At 37.3% G+C, this 16,233-nt stretch overlaps 1 protein-coding gene across 2 annotated transcripts in view; it reads left to right on the top strand.

The window, feature by feature from the left end:
* The window catches only part of DLC1 (DLC1 Rho GTPase activating protein), a 254,667-nt gene that overhangs the window by 136,548 nt on the left and 101,886 nt on the right, over window positions 1-16,233 (top strand). The window lies entirely within an intron of this gene.

Raw genomic sequence — 16,233 nt, forward strand, 5'->3', positions numbered from 1 at the left:
TACACTGCCCTGGCAGGCATTAGCATCTGTCCCAGTTTATGCTCCCTGTAGAGCAGCTTTTTGTACCAGAGATTGCTGCTCCAGCACTCCCCTTCCTCTGGGATAAGCCTGTGGAATGGGCAGAGTTATGCTGAGCCATGCTTATCACTGGCTGTTCATGCATCAGTACCAACCCATGCTGACTTACTAGTAGAGGTAAGTGGAAGTCACTGTAGCTATAATTATAGCGGGCATACCAAATCATTATCTGCATGAGTGCTCACTCTATCAGCAACTTAACTACTAATTGATGAAACTTGAGAAAGTCTTACATTAGTGTGTTAGAGAGTAAAGAAGCTCAGGGGCAAGGCTCCACATTAATTTGGTAGAAAACCAGCCCGCTTTTAACATCCCAACCTTACCACACTGAGCAAGCATTACTAATGTTTTCACACAGCAGGAGTCGGGCTTTGCTTTTATTCCTAATGGACCTTTGAACAGCAGATGTCACTGATAAGAAGCAGCAGATTCCATTGATACAGTCAAGTGACTGTCAAGTGAACTCAAAGGCATAATACTTTCCTGAGACTGCAGCAATTAGACGCTCATCCATTCATAAAACAGTCCTTAAAGAAGCAAGAAAATTGTGCTGCATTTTCTGGCTTATGCTGTAAATAGCATAGGTTTTGGAGTACACTTTTATCATAGAATTAGGATAGCCTCTTTCTTTACATCCTGTAGTAAGATATATTCTGGTCATTGTATTAAACAGCCTAATTTGTTAAATATCGATGTTTACTCCTGAATCTTTTAATTATTGGAGCAAACAACAGTTTTAAATCATAATGCATTTTAATTCATGATATGCTAGCAGCCTTCATATTTTATCAACTAAAAGATTAAGTTCCTTGAGCAAGAAAAAGCTAATTCATATTCCCAGACATGAAAAAATATTTCTATGTTAATGTAGACAACATGTGTCAACGGACCCTATGTATCTGTAACTGAGGGATAAAAAAATTTCAGAGGAGCCCTTATCACCAAACCAAAATTTACAAGCTGACAAGATTTAAATTAAGGGTCATTCCTGAAGAGCATCCAAATAGATTAATGTAAGAAAATCAAAGAGGTGTATTTCTGCTCTTTAATGATGTTAGAAAATAAGTATACCATTATGATTAAACTATCCTCATATCTCTAATATGTGACTATAGTTAACTGATTTTGAAGTTGCAACATTTTTTTTTCCTTCATTGCCTGCTCTGGCTCTCTTGAGAGAAACACAGTGTCTAAATTGCAGTCCAAAGTCAGTAAATCCCTTCCCACCTCACCCTAAGAGAGTACACACTACTCTGTAGCTTAGATTGCAGTGCTCCATGTTCAGAGCAGTATTAACTCATGAAGATATGTACCAAACCTTATAGGTCACTGAATCATTTTTAATGACACTTGGTTATATCTCCTATGCACCCTTCTAACTTATACTGTACCTTTTGGATCATTTTGGATTTAATGCCAATATGAATTTCATTAAAAATAGGAACTTTGTTTCACTTTCAACAATGAGGACTGAGCTAGATTCCAGTCCACTGCCCGTTCAACTCTGTGCTTCCCTCCAAGCCATTCTGTCTTCACTGTCCTACCCCAAACATGTCCTGACTCTGTTTACCAGGTTTTCCCAAGGAAAGCCTTTGCAGTTTCAGGCCTCCAGGTCCCTAGAGCTGACCCCAACTAGCTAGCCAGACCTGTGGCCATGAACTGATATCTTCATTCTAAGAGCCAGTTAATTCTTATAGCTAAAGTTTTTAAGTGAATCAATGAGTTTTGCATAGTGTGTCAGGTATTTTTAATAATATTCTTTTTTGTTGGATGACACAGAAAATGCAAAAATAACAAATCCAACATTCCTTTTTCTTGCATCACTTTCCTCACCTTTGTGATATAAAATTCTGGCCTAAGTTCAGTCTTCAGGTCATGCTGTGTCACTTGAATGGGGCAGCCCAGCTCACTTTCCTGGGCATTTTTTGTTCACTAGTGCAGTCATCAGAAAGCAACGAGACAGTCTGTGATAAACTGAGCTCATCTCTACCATACTCTGCTAAAGTTTTCTTGACACTTATTCAACAACTCATTTCCTTCATAGTTTCTCTTTGATAAGTTTCCATTCCTTCTTTTCCTATTAAATAGAAAAGAAATCTACTTCCCCTGGGGCTATTTGTCATAAAATCTCTACTCTGCAAGAGCTGACCAAAAAGCATAATTAGAGGCTGAACCAGAGCCTGGAACGAAACTTCCTTATTCAGTAGCACCTACAAGGTCTCACTTGCACATTCCTCTGCTAGCATATATAGCACACATTACAGTCTACAGGCTCTCATAGAGTGTATGTCTTGTATCCCTTCTCTGCCTTTCCTACATATTTCAAGACATTTTTTCATGGTTCTTTTAAAGTGTTCATTCAATGTGTAACAGGTGAGCATGATTAATTATGTCATATTTCATAAGAAATAGCTAACAAATTGCAGAACATGCAGACATTCAATGGGAGTTGAATATTTTCACCACATTCTTTTTGTGTCTACACTTCATTTTTCATCTCTTAGTGTTACAGCAATCAGCTGTAGTATGTTCAGCCACATCTAGGAAGTCTACCTATGTGAAATGTTAAGAGAGGTGTACAAATTGTTTAGCTGTGGATCTCAATGTAGATTTATGTTCAAATGCATGCTGCCAATTTTTAAATGGGATTTATAGCCTGGCTTACAGTTCAGGCAATAATTTCTGTGGTTTATTATGCATGAATCTATTATGTATGCAAAACATATATCCTTTTTTCATATATTCAGTGGGCCAGCTTGTGATTAACCTTAGCACAAATGGATTGAAAATGGTAATTGCCTGAAAGAGAGCTTTGTGTTGAAGGTGAGTCACAGTGTTGCTTTCCCAACTTTATTTCACTGCCTTCTAAGTTCAGGAATTCAACCATTTGCTGTAAAGTGGATCAGTGAAATGATTCACATTAAGTCTATTTTTTATGCTATGTTGTTTTAATGAGCTGGCTTTCAGCAAGCTGTGCAAACAGTTGCCTCAGGACCGAATGAGAGAACAGTTTAGTGCAATAAGAATATAAAAAAAAAGATTATGAAGAAAGAAATGACATATTTCTTGTAGCAGCCTTCTGCTGCTAATGTCTTAGGAAATAAATGCCTTAGAGGCTGCACAAGATTTAGACATGCATAGAGAATTTCGCACCGAAAATGCACTTAAATGCTGAAAGATGCTATTCTAACTGACCTAGAATTGGACTAATGGCTATACAGCCATTCAGAAGACAGTAAAACAGTCTGTGGTATTTAATAGAAACTATGGAATCCCTTTAGAGATTTGAGACTGTTACAGACTGTCTTTTGCAGACTAAACATCCCCCCTTCTACCCTTGTGTTTGCTGTGTTGGTGTGGTCATGAGGTATGTGCTGTATAGCTGTTCCCATGTAGAATCCCTTGGTATGTGTGACTTGCCACTGTTCCACTCCCTTTTGTGACTCTCCCACCTGTAGAGCGTCCATTGCACTGGTCCCCTGACTGAACTGATTTTTCTGTGAATCCATCAGTATTTCCAAAATCATGTCACATATTCATAATCAAACAATGTCTTTACATAGACTGTTGATATATTACCATGCTCTAGTCCTTCCTCTTCTGGCTGAGAGCTACTGTTCCTAACAGAGCTTCCCACCATTAACATCTTTTATTTCTTGCCAGGCATATAAAGATCATGTAACCTCCATGCAGAGTGCTCTGCTGGGACCTGTAAAAGCAGTGTGTGTTTACAGTAACACTAGACACCATTTCAGGATCAGTCAGCATCTTTTGCCCAACAGGAATCCAGCACATTGATTATCAGGCAAGAAGGAGCAGAATGGACATAAGGTCAGCATGTACTTGATGCTAATGCACAGTTCAGTTCTTTGTTTCAAGCTTCAGCCCCATACTTACCTGGCCTTTTTTGAGCTTCTTTGCTTGGTAGACGCTTTGAATTAGCAGCTGGTCTCCCCTTACTTTTCTAAGAGAACTCCTTTCATGGAATGATCCTCATTGATAAAATAAATATAGTAACTGCAAAGGTTTCCATGACCTTCTCTGTGTTCCACACATTCATTCATGACTTTTTTCACAACAATGTGAAAAAAGTCCATTTTTTCTAAAAGGGTGAGGAAACACCTAACCTTCAGTGGATCATGAAGTTTTGCAACTAGCATGAAGTTAGATGTGACAAGTGAGCAGGGCATTTATGGAAGAAATTTAAGAAATTACAATATTTTTAAAAATTCAGACAATCTAAACTCGCTTGGTAAAACAGAAAATATTTCATTTGTGGTATATTTACATTTACTTTGTATTGCCTCTTAGAGAGAATAGAGCATATCTACTGAGGAACAAAATATGCAGTGGGTTTTGGTGAGATATATGTTTAATACTTCATAGGTATGTATGAGAGCTACATACAGACCTTGTTTTGGTTGACAATCAGTAGTACTTTACTGAAAACATTATACCAAGCACATGTGCACAGATGCATAAAACACATATGAAGGTCTTCAGTTGAAATTAGAGTGAAAACATTTTTTCTGCAGTCCTCTCATCTCCAAGGCACAGTAAGCTTTAAAAAGGGCATCATTCCCCTAGAGGAAGACTAATAAAAGGTCTTCAACCTTTGAAGGACAAAATTCAGAATCTGAAGCATCTTGATCTAAAATAATTTTCAATATCTGTCAAGGACATATTTGAGAGCTTTTTTGAAAGTTTATTTAAAATGTTACATCATTCTTAATTCTAGATGCTAGAATTTATTTTTTAGTAACTTGATTGTCCAGATGCTGAAATCTTACAGTTCTTATAGGGATGAGAAGGCTTTCAACATCAAATAACTATGTTATTTAGGTTGAAATGAGGTTAATTAGTAACTGAATCTAATCCTATTAATTGAAACTCAGAGCTGTCATGACTTGGTAGGGACAGAGGTTTTCAAAATTTGTTTAATACTGAAGGACTTGGACTTAAAATCTGTTTTTTAATTGGTCTTTGTTTTTTGTTTTTTTTCCTTAGGCATTTTCATATCCAGTTTAGATTTAAGTCTTTATCTCTTGAGAAATATTTCTGTTTTATTCCTGACTTTCATAACCAGTTAGTCAAGCTCAAATTTTTTGTCAATAAACAGACAGCTGCTCAATCTAAATTTCAAACAAGCAGTCTAGAATGAGTCTTCTAAGAAAATTCCAGGAAAAGTAGAAGGGTATATTACTTGCTTGTTGTACAAGAGTATGTTTTCTCCTGTAACTTATGGTAAAAAAATTCACTGAACTTGAAGAAATATTTTATGCCTACATATATAATCTTTTCTAGTACTTGACTAAAGGGTAGTAGGTTTGGATTGAAAAAATCTTAGCAACGTCTAAGTTTTTACCTCTAAATATGCCACCCTTTCATATCCTCCTCTAAAGAATTTTAATGTTTCTCTTTGGTTTTTTTCCTTATGCATAAAGTATTGAAGGGCACTGGTGACATGAAAAAAATCTCCAAGATATCCTTCAAATGTCACCTAAAGACACAGTCATTCTATATGCCTTCAGAAAGCTGCCAGAATCAGCTAACAGGGCTGACCTGATTTAAACCATGGAAAAAACCATCCAGTGGTGTTTCAATTAGCCTTTCAGTCATAAGGGTGAAGGTTTGATAACACAAATTTTATGTTTGAACAGCAGGTCCTTTTTCACAGGGAAGGTGTAGCAGATTTTCAAGGGACTACCAAACTTTCTGAGCGAAGCAAACCTACTTTCAGTGGCAACTCTTTCTAAAGAGGATATGTACTGTGGTACTGATATATACTTCATCTAGTATTATATTTTGCTCATTTGTCATATTAAATCTTGCTTTTCAATTTTGATCTAGCTGACTACTATGTGTAAATCTATGTTATATTGAGGACTTGCACCACAGATGATATATGCAAGCATTTTAAATTTGCACAGGACTTTTTCCTTGACTTTGTGCTCACATATTTTATTTTCTCTTTACATAAGCTCTACATATTAATTAGCCTCAGTTTGGAGGAAGAACCTTGTACCACCTTAAAACATTTCCACAGTCTTCTTGATGTGCTCACGCTTTAAATACTTGTAGGCTGTTATCATTACTCTGCTCTTGCATTATTAGCTGTCATTGGCTAAGCAAAACAGGTTTTAATCTTTTCTCATAAATCAAACTCTCTAACCCCTTAATCATTTTTGTTGCTGTTATCTGAATTCCTTCAAAATTTGTCAACATCTTCATGGTACTGGAGAGACTAAAACTATATGCTGCATTTGCAAAGGGATTCATCTGCGCCAAACAGAGTACGTTGTTCTTTATGGAAGTACTAAGAAAGTAAATAATAGTTCTTTTTCTAAAATACAGGTGAGAAAAAAAAAAGATATGTTTAAAACTTCAGAAATAATAAAGAATAAATGGCATACATTTTACCACTCTTCTCAGTCAAACATTTGAGATATAATCCTTTCCCCATTACTGCAATAGTTTATTTTTAATAAATATATTTTTAAAATATTATTTTAACCTATCAGTCTCAGGTGTGGGTTTGTTTTCTTGTTTGTTTTCTTCCTCAGCTTCTTTGGAAGTGTTTTATTTCCTTCTTCCAACTGCCATATTTTTTCTATGAATTTCTACATCATCTATTCATAAGTATGAAATAACTTCTCCATTACTTCACCAGTTCTGTAATTGCTTCCTTCACCCCTTCTGCTATGAAGTACTTAAAGAAACACTTGTACTTACCTGTTTCTAGTGCACGTTAAGATTTGTAAGTAGTTTTTCCATGTGTGTCTTGTGGCTGTTATTTTAGATATTCATATTTTTTCAAGGCTTATTTTTTATTATTTCAGAGCCATTAATATCTTTCATTGAACCTGAGTACAAGACTCATACTTTTTATTTCATATAAGAACTGAATAAATTATCTATTGCAATGTCTCCAAAAGCTTTAAGTTCACATAAAGTAAATAGCATATTAGGTTCTATGCAACCCATCTCATCATCTAGATATCTTTTTAACAAGTGGCAACAATATTTTCAGAATGAAGAAGGGCAGAGCAGATAGTTTTAATTTCAGACCCTGTTCATATGAGGATGCCACCATATTACTTTTCAAAATCATTACTTGAGACTGAAACAATATTAAGTAAGATATAGAGATACAGCAATATACAAGTCAGGCTGTCAGACCTATGAAGACATCATAAGCTTCACATTTTCACCTTGCTTTGGAGACTGTGAAGTGTACAGTTTGCTAAATATATAATAATGAAATGCCCAACTAAAATAATTCAGGGGAACTTGGTAGGCTAGTCTCAGGACCTAAAAGTTAGGCTAAATACTGCTGTATTCTATCAAGCTCCTGGTCTCCAAACCATTTAGTCCAAGTTCAATATTCTTCCTTGGCCACTTCAATACAAGTGTCATAATCTGGAATCTGAGTGAAGATTTTCCACACACTGCAGTGGGACTCCAGAGGACAGATATATCACAGCTGAAATCAGACACCAGCTGGAACAGCAAATTTCACACAGAAGCAATTTTGGTGGATTAGTTGAGAAGTAAATTAAGTAAAGATATGGAGAAATCCAATTCCCAGAATAGCAAACCAGAGTGCCTCATTAAAGTCTTGTTTAATAGTATTGCTTACTGCGGGGAGTAAATATAAAACATTAACATCTAATAATAACTTTAGCTGGAGTTTTAGATTTCTTTTGTAAGTATTTAAGGTATGTGGGTACATTCATTATTCACAAAGACTTTATTGCGATAGCAGAAATATCTTTCAGTTGAGATGATGACTGCATTAACCTTCCAGACAATTATGTTTGACACAGTCCCCATAAAGCTTCAACTTGCATCTGAGATACATTAAGATTACAAAAGGTGAAGTGAAATATTAAATTCTTTATCTTATAAAGAGTAGTCATTAGAACTTGTAATCAGCAAGATTTCAGTTCAAATAACAAACCCCAGAAGAAAGACATCCTACAAAATCACATACAATACTTGATGAAAAAAAATCATAGTTTTGGTTTTATATTCAATTTTTTTAAGTAATCTAATTGTAGCCAATGTTCCAAAAACAAATAAATCTGTTCAGTGCAAAGAAGCCAATTGTTTAAAATTATGTTTATTCAATTCCACCAGAACAGGACTTAAGGAAAGTTCTCACTAGCTATGTAGTGGCTGAATTTCAATTGCCAAATGGAGGCATGCAATTAAAACTACAGTAGATGACAGATACACTTGCTTTCTCCTCCTCTTGCCTGTCTCTCTCTTTTCTTGCATCTGCTGCACAGAGCTGTGTATATCCCTTTTGACCCCAACACATCTTTCTCACTCCATATTATATTCCATGAAGAAATTACTCCCCCCACTGCCATTCTGCTCACTGCTCTGTACAGTCTGCCACCAACAGATGATTTTAAACTCAATCAAACTGGTTCTATTCACAATAAGTGTTCATGTTAGTCATTGCAGACAAGATAAAAAACTTTGTTTCTTTAACATCTCATTGATATTGTGCCATTTTGTATGAGGGATATCTAATGAGGAAGGATCTATAATTCAAGGAACTCACCATCTTAGTAAAACTGGGAATATACCACATTAGTATGACCAGGAGAGTGGGACAGAGAGAGTAGGAAAGATTAAAACAGAAGACAGGGAAGGAACATTTCTAATTATGAAAGAAGATTGTAGAGAAGAATTTGAACAGGGAGTAACAACAGAGTTGGGTTTTGGGAAGTGTTGGGCTGTTTGGGTTCCTTTCTCCTTTTTTTTTAATGGGATCTGAACTTTTCTAATGCTGCAATTTCCCATAAAGCTTCATTTGCATTTCCACTGGAAAGAAAGAAATACCTTATGCCATGCATTTTATTTTATGAAATTTTATTCATCCTGCCCACTGATGAAACCAGTCAAGTCATAATATATTACTCAGCAGACAAAAAGCTATCTCAGTAGGGGCCTTATGCCTCTCAGGTCACAGTGAAGGAAGGAGAAACAATGCTGTTTAATACTCTTTTGCTGTGGTAAAACATAACACATGGCTAATGCTACAAACTAATCTCAGTCCACAGCTTTTTGCAATCAACTATTCTGTATTAAAGAGATATAACTGAGAAAGTTCTGTGGCTCAAATTAGATATTTGGAAGTGTTATGACACCCCCCTCCATAGATTAATACTTCGATAAACCTTTAAGCGTGTGCTTCACATATGGCTAAACAGAATGAAGCTTTAACACTTCCTTTCTCATTTGAATTTTGAACTATGGCACCAATGCTCACTAATATCTCATTTTTTTATCTTTAATATGGAGTATTTCAGAAAACAGTTGGCAGCAGGGGCAAGATTTGTAGGGGGCTTTTTTAATAACATAGGAATAGTTTATAAGCCGTTATATTAAAATAGTTTATAAGCAGTTATATTTTGTATTTATGGCTGTAATTAGAAATTTTTTCTGCGTTCCTGTGTTAGTTTATTTATTATTCTTGGAGCACACAATGATACTGAGACAGCAGTTCAGAAAGAGCCAGATAAGTTTACACTTTGAAGTGCACAGAACTCTAATTAAGCTATGGGGCTGTTTGCAAAGCAGGGCCATAATCACACAATGAAGTTTGAAAAATATTGTTAACATTTATTTGAGATCATGTTTAATTTAAAACTCATAAATGAATAATAGAAGGCAACTCTACTCACTTTATGTAAACCCATTTGTATATATTTATCTCACAGCCCAAGGTAATTAAGGTAGATAAGAAGGCTTCAAGGTTTAGACATTGAAAAGTTCATGAAAGCAACAACAGTTGTTGCAGTCTGCATCATGGACTGCTGCTGAAGTGGGTGGATTTTGTGTATTTTCTCTCTTAAGCTTAAACATGCTTGTTGTTCAAAATTACAGGTCTGGGCCATGGCATGAGGCTATAAAGCCTGCACAGCTTGTAAAAGCAATGTATACAGAGGTAACGACTGTCAGCTGGAGAGGGGGCAATGGTCCATGAGGCTACTCCATGCCTTTACTACCATGGGGAAGCAAAGAATGCAGGGACACCAGGCAGTGAACTCTTCCTATCATGGAGGAAACTCAGGAAACTTTCTCTCTTGGTCTACTCTCTCATTTTCTATTATCTCTTTTCCAGACTATATCCATTTATTCCCTAGGCTCTTCAAAGGTCAACTCCAGGGTACTGACATGTCACATGGGCACTTTTCTGAGTGCAAAATATGGTGGGACACATAGGGTGGCGTTGTGCACTCCCATCATCAGCATCTCTGCAGCAATCACCACCCAAACTTGTTACTTTCTTATGTGCAGCTTCCACTAGGATCAGAATGCAGAGCAGCTCCAGTCTGAAAGTAGAGCATAGCACACAGTGCAGCCATGCTCCCACTGGCACAAAATACTCAAGTCCTTGCCCACCCTAGCAGCAAGGAGGGAAGGAGCAACATGGAGGAGAGCAGCCAGTCATAGGAACCAGAGGTCAGATGGCAGAGAAGGACATACCTGGGGCAGGAACAGAGAGGAAACTGCAAAGCATAATGGAGCAGACTTCGGAAGGCAGAAGAGAAAAACAGTAACAAGCAATAACTTGTACAAGAGTTTGGAAAGGAGTAAAAGAAATGGCGAGGCTGAAGAGTAGAAGATATCACACACAAATCAGCAGACAAATCCAGTCTATGGTCTGGGAAGACTCCCAACCGGCTCTAAATTATTTTTTTCTGTCAAGGACTAATCTCCATTTTCACTTCATTTTATCTATAATATGCAGGGACATGTGACATAAGAAAGAATCCTAATTCCTCAGTACCATGTCAGTAGGAGGCCAAATCATAGGAACAGAGAATAGTCCTCCTCACTATAAGCCCTATCCTGCCTGCCAAGTCTGGAGGCCTGAGAATTCTCACTCTTAGAGCAAGAAATCAGAAAAAATAATGACCTTCTAAAAATTTTGTTCTCAATTTGAAACAAAGCAAAAGTTGTAATGGAAGGATTTTTTTTAAATAAAGTGCCTCTTTGGAAATACCACAGTGTCACATACCTATACCTCTTTTTCCTGTGATGAGAGGGAAGAAATGATGATGACAGACTGTAGCTGCTACTGTAAGGTCAAGTCCTTGTATCTGCATCCTGGTCCCATGGCTGCTCCCTGAAGAGGCATGGGGAAAGCTGAGCACTGGAGGGTAGTCCATGGAGAGATCAATTGCCCAGCTGTTTGCACACTTGCAAAAGGACACTTGTGTGCTAAATGAAACTTCTGAATATTTTTACCTTATCTGATTGAAGAACAGATTTTTTTTTAAAAACCAAATCAAATCAAATCAAGATGTGGCTTTGTCCTATCAAGAATTTTGTTGAGATTTGTCAATCTTCTATTGAAACTTTTCTGTTTCAACAAGTACATTTTATTTCCCTGTCTTTCCATAGGAATTCCTCTAAATCTTTGCAGTCTGCTCTGATTGGTGGCTGCTTCTTGTCTAAAGCTCTGATATGTATCAGATTTCTCAGATACTGCACATGTTGCAGTACCAGATTTTCTTTTGGAAAGAAGCAGATGTCAAATTCAAAATTCAAAGGGCTCCTTTGCCAGTCTGGTCTCCTAGATAGCATTTGGAGACATCTGCTGAGAGATGAAACTGTGACATATGACATGTGCCCAGCAGGCATTTTTAATTAGACATAAAATTCTGAACCTCAATCATTATTTTGCTTTGTGATACTTTTGGAGAGTTATGGCATTGCTTTTTTTGTTTCTGTAACAAGAGGAAAGAAGATTGCCTGCATCAGACTACGCAGGCTGCATAAAACACTCAGCAAAGACAATCTGGATTTGCCACACCTTTTGTTGCCTGTACAGAAGTCACTGCAAAGCTCAAACTGACATCATGTTTTATAAATTGTGTTACTCTGACTGACTACGGATATTTTGGATGCATATAGACTTCCAAACTCAAGGGGCCAGAATCACATACATGAGCCAGAGATAAACATAAGAATTTGCACATTTGCAAACACTCATAAGGGAAGTCGATGTATTTTGAGCAAGCTTGAAGAGCATGGGGCTTGCACAACTGTTTATTTCCTGGGAGATGGATGTTGCCAGAACTAAAAATGACATCACTGTTCCTGTCCACCCTACTACTTGATGCATTCAGTTTGTTCTTTGCCTTAAAGAGGAAAAAGGATCTTTGTTGTCTTCTTTGCAGACCAAAGCACCGACAGAACCACTAAAGGACAGAAAATAGATAGGCTTGGCAAGTTTTTAGGCCCTTCAGCTTGAAATGCTAGAGGAAACATAAGGTTCTAGGGAATTACCTCTGCCTCCTGCCCTTGGCTGGTTTGAGAACTGTGTTTAAGAATGATGAGCAGCACTTTACAAGTAAGTAGATCCAGGCTTGAGAGGAAGATTGGAGATATACAGCTTTGCTTATGCTACCAAGATGTTTCTAAAAATATTTCCAAAACAAGAAGTGGGAGTAGGCAGTGGTTGCAGTCCTGAGGCATGCTGAGCCTGGGGGACAGGAAAGATACTGCCCTGGGAGCAGCAGTGGTGGGACCGGTCTCAGCTGGTGGGAGGGTTGCCAGGGCAGGGAAGATAGGGTTTGACATCTATAAATATTTGCCTCTCAAATTCCGCAACAACTCTTCCTGGCATGCATACTGCTCCTCATGCACGAAGTGGGCAGCCACCTCTGTCCTGAGGGTGTACTTCCACCTCTCTCCCTGAACACCCACTGCTGCATTCCCCTCTTGTCTGCAACAAACACCTCTCCTTCAGATTCCCCTCATACTAGTTTTAGTTCCACACACATCTTTGTTAATTGACTCAGTTTACCTCTTCAGCATAAAAATTTGTGGGGAGAGAGTTTTCATCTCAACCATTAAACAGAAAACACTAAATAAAATGAAATAATTCTGGAAGGTAACTGGAATACTGACTGCACTATGACTGATCACCATCGATATTCAAATATAAAACCTGTGCCTGATGGTGGTCATCTTTAAGTTTCCAGATGCAGTGAAGCCAAGAGATAGAGCTGCATCATAAATTTTACCTAGATGCTGATTGGGGGGTTAGGACTTAGCTTATTTTTGCATGCATTTTGCTGTAACATCTGTGTACAGCTAATTGAATTATAGATGTAATACATGAAAGCGTGCATAGGCCATTCCTCAGCTATAGAAAGGTATTTGTTTTCACATTTTCCAGCACATTTTTCAATGGAGCAGCTAAATATTTTGCCATTTTCTGTAAAAACATATTATTTGCCAGTCCATAAATATCAATATTAAACCCTTTTCTCTTTAATATCATTCACAGTGCTCCAGTTTAGCTGTTTGGTTTAGCAATAAATTAATCTAGTACACTCATGCTGACTGACATCAGAGATTCACCAGCTAAGGTCTGTACTTGGCACCAATGGCGTCCCAGTTCACACTGTAAGCATGAGTTTACTAGAGATATGGAGAAAGCTTTTCCAAACAGACAATCCAGAGGTAACTGCAGGTCTGTGATTCAGGAAGATGTCTCTGTGCAAATAGTTACACCTGCAAGGGGACAGGGAACAAGTCTGAGCTGAAATGGAAAATAGCTCTGCATAAGCAGATATCATTCGGACAGTAGCATTTCTCCAAACACAGAGATGTGTCTGGGAACATGGGAGGAGCTTGTCTGAGGTGCAGGGTAGGGCTCTCAACAAGAGTATTGAATAATGGCACAGTGGTTGTGTCAGTTTGCCAGCTTTCCCCTGAACACAAGGGTGTTTTCCAGCACAGATCTACTCACCACTGTCTCTGTGGCCCTGCTGCAACCAGCTGCCTGTATCCCAGCACACTGGGCTCATGGATACCTTTTAAGCATCATGTGGGTATTGAGAAGTGTAGATCAAAACTAAGTGCTTTGTTCCAGCATACATTTGCTCTGATGCCTTTTTTTGACATGACTTAAAAGTCATTAAAAATCATGTGCTTTCCTATTGCATGACAAATTCTTATCTCTTTTCTAAAAGTAATGTCCTTTTGTTTTCTATCTATATTTCTAGCCTAGCTGTATCTCAAATTTTCTTGTTCATGGTCTATTAAAAATTTTCTGGCATTTAACTGAATTCTTCACACAATCTCACTTAGATTATCCATTCATATGTGTTGCAGAATCAGACAAGCAAAATCTCCTATCAATCTTACTCCACTTTGTAACAGTTAATTCTTCTTTTGCCCTTTGTCAGGTCATTCCAACATTTTGCAGACCATTTTGTTGAATGGGTTACACCAACAATTTTAAATATTTTGAGATGTGACCTGTCTACATGTGTAGCATAACGCACAGTAACTCTCAAAAAAATCAAACCCAGATCAGCAATATATTTATTGCTGGTTTTATTTGTAAACTTTTAGAAGTTATTTTAGCTGCTAAAATGAACAATGCTCTGCATGTTTTTATTGTTATCACAACCTAGACTAGGGACCTGCTTTTGAAGAGGATCTCCAAACACCATTCTTTGGTTTGTATCTCCAAGCAATCTTGGAGCACATGAACTGGATGGCTTTCAGATGAAACTAAGCCAAAAGGTGCACTCTGGTAGTGTGCCAGTGACTTTCAACCCATGGTGATGATTCACTCAGTTCACAAGATGCAAGTAGACTAAGTTCAAAGTAATCCTACCTTGAGATGTGTCAAAATCTTGGTACCATTTATTTAGCTGCATAAATCCAATTTTTCAGGACCACATTGTTATCAATCTAGACACAGCTACTGGTAATTAAAACCCTGCTGAGACCACCTTCTCCCTTGTTGCCTTCTGAAATACCGAGATACACATTCAGCTCCAGATTAAGTTGTTGTTTATTGCATCCTCATTTAAAAATGAAGTGGTGCTCTTCTGACCTGTTCACTAATAAAAGTAACAGCAGATCTCATCTGAACAGGGTGTACATATTTCAAAACAGATAGATTGTGCTTTGGTCATCATGTCAGCATTTGTTTATGTAAGCCAATATCAGCATTTGCCTATGTAAACATTGACACTCTCTCTACAAGGAAGTTTCACCAGAATAATAATTAACAAGAACAAAAAACAAACATACAAACAAAAAAAACAAAAAACGCACACACAAAAAACAAACCCCACAACCACTCAAGAGTGTGTAATCATGTTGAATTTCTCTAGAGAGTTGTCTGTTTCTTTCTCCATCCAGCCTCAAGAAGTAGGAGGAGTGTAATGAGGAAAGCAACTGCAAACTTTGAGATCCTTTGCTGCTGTTGGTTTTGTTCAAAGACATACACAGGACATTAACATTTGTAGAAGCTCTAAAAGATAAAGGAGAAAAGCTTAGATGGGAAGAAATTATGATCTGCATTAAATAGATGTTGAGCCAATTCTTCTCTCAGTTACACTATTGCAAATCCTGTAAATTTCTTTTCATTGTCAGAATGAGATCATGATTTGACTTGAAGGAAATAAGGACTAGTGAAAATGACGGGAACTTAGAAGACATCAGAAAAAAAGTTTATAAAAATAAGAAAGTGAATTTTGTCTCTGTGCGCCAACCTCTGTAAGAAGCTAATCAAGGAATTTTAATAACTCAAGCAAATAATAGCATCTGATATTAACACCTGTAGTTGCAGTAAAAAAATTAAGGACTCCACCTAGAATGAACATGAAGACAACTTTTTTTAACAGTTCTTGATTTTCCTGATAAAAAGGGGATTAGGATTTAGGCTGGCATCTCTCATCTCTTCACACACTGCCACACATAATACTAGAAAGGGCAAGAGAGCTTCAGGTACCCCCTTATTCCTCCTGTCTCCCTCAGGGAAGCCACAGGACACAGTAATCAATTAAAATGTCAAAATAAGCAAGGTCAAATGTCTTTATTTATGGTGGTTATCTATCTCAGTTACATTTATAAATGTTTTTCACATGGAACCTTATCTATCCATTCAGCAAAGATATGGAGTTTAGTTCCCTCTCCTTTTTTCTTATCTCCCCTTTTCCTCTCATTTTTGTATTTCTATCCTTTCATTAGTGCATTGTCATGAAGTACTCAATACAGGAACTCAGAATCGGGCCCTATTCTGTGCCATAGATCAGTTAATATGCAAGGAAAACATAGTAACAAAATAAAGTACCTGAACTCTAGATAGTAACAATTACTTTA

The sequence above is a fragment of the Pithys albifrons genome, chromosome 5 (genome assembly GCF_047495875.1).
Source record: "Pithys albifrons albifrons isolate INPA30051 chromosome 5, PitAlb_v1, whole genome shotgun sequence".
In the NCBI taxonomy this organism is placed as follows: Eukaryota; Metazoa; Chordata; class Aves; order Passeriformes; family Thamnophilidae; genus Pithys; species Pithys albifrons.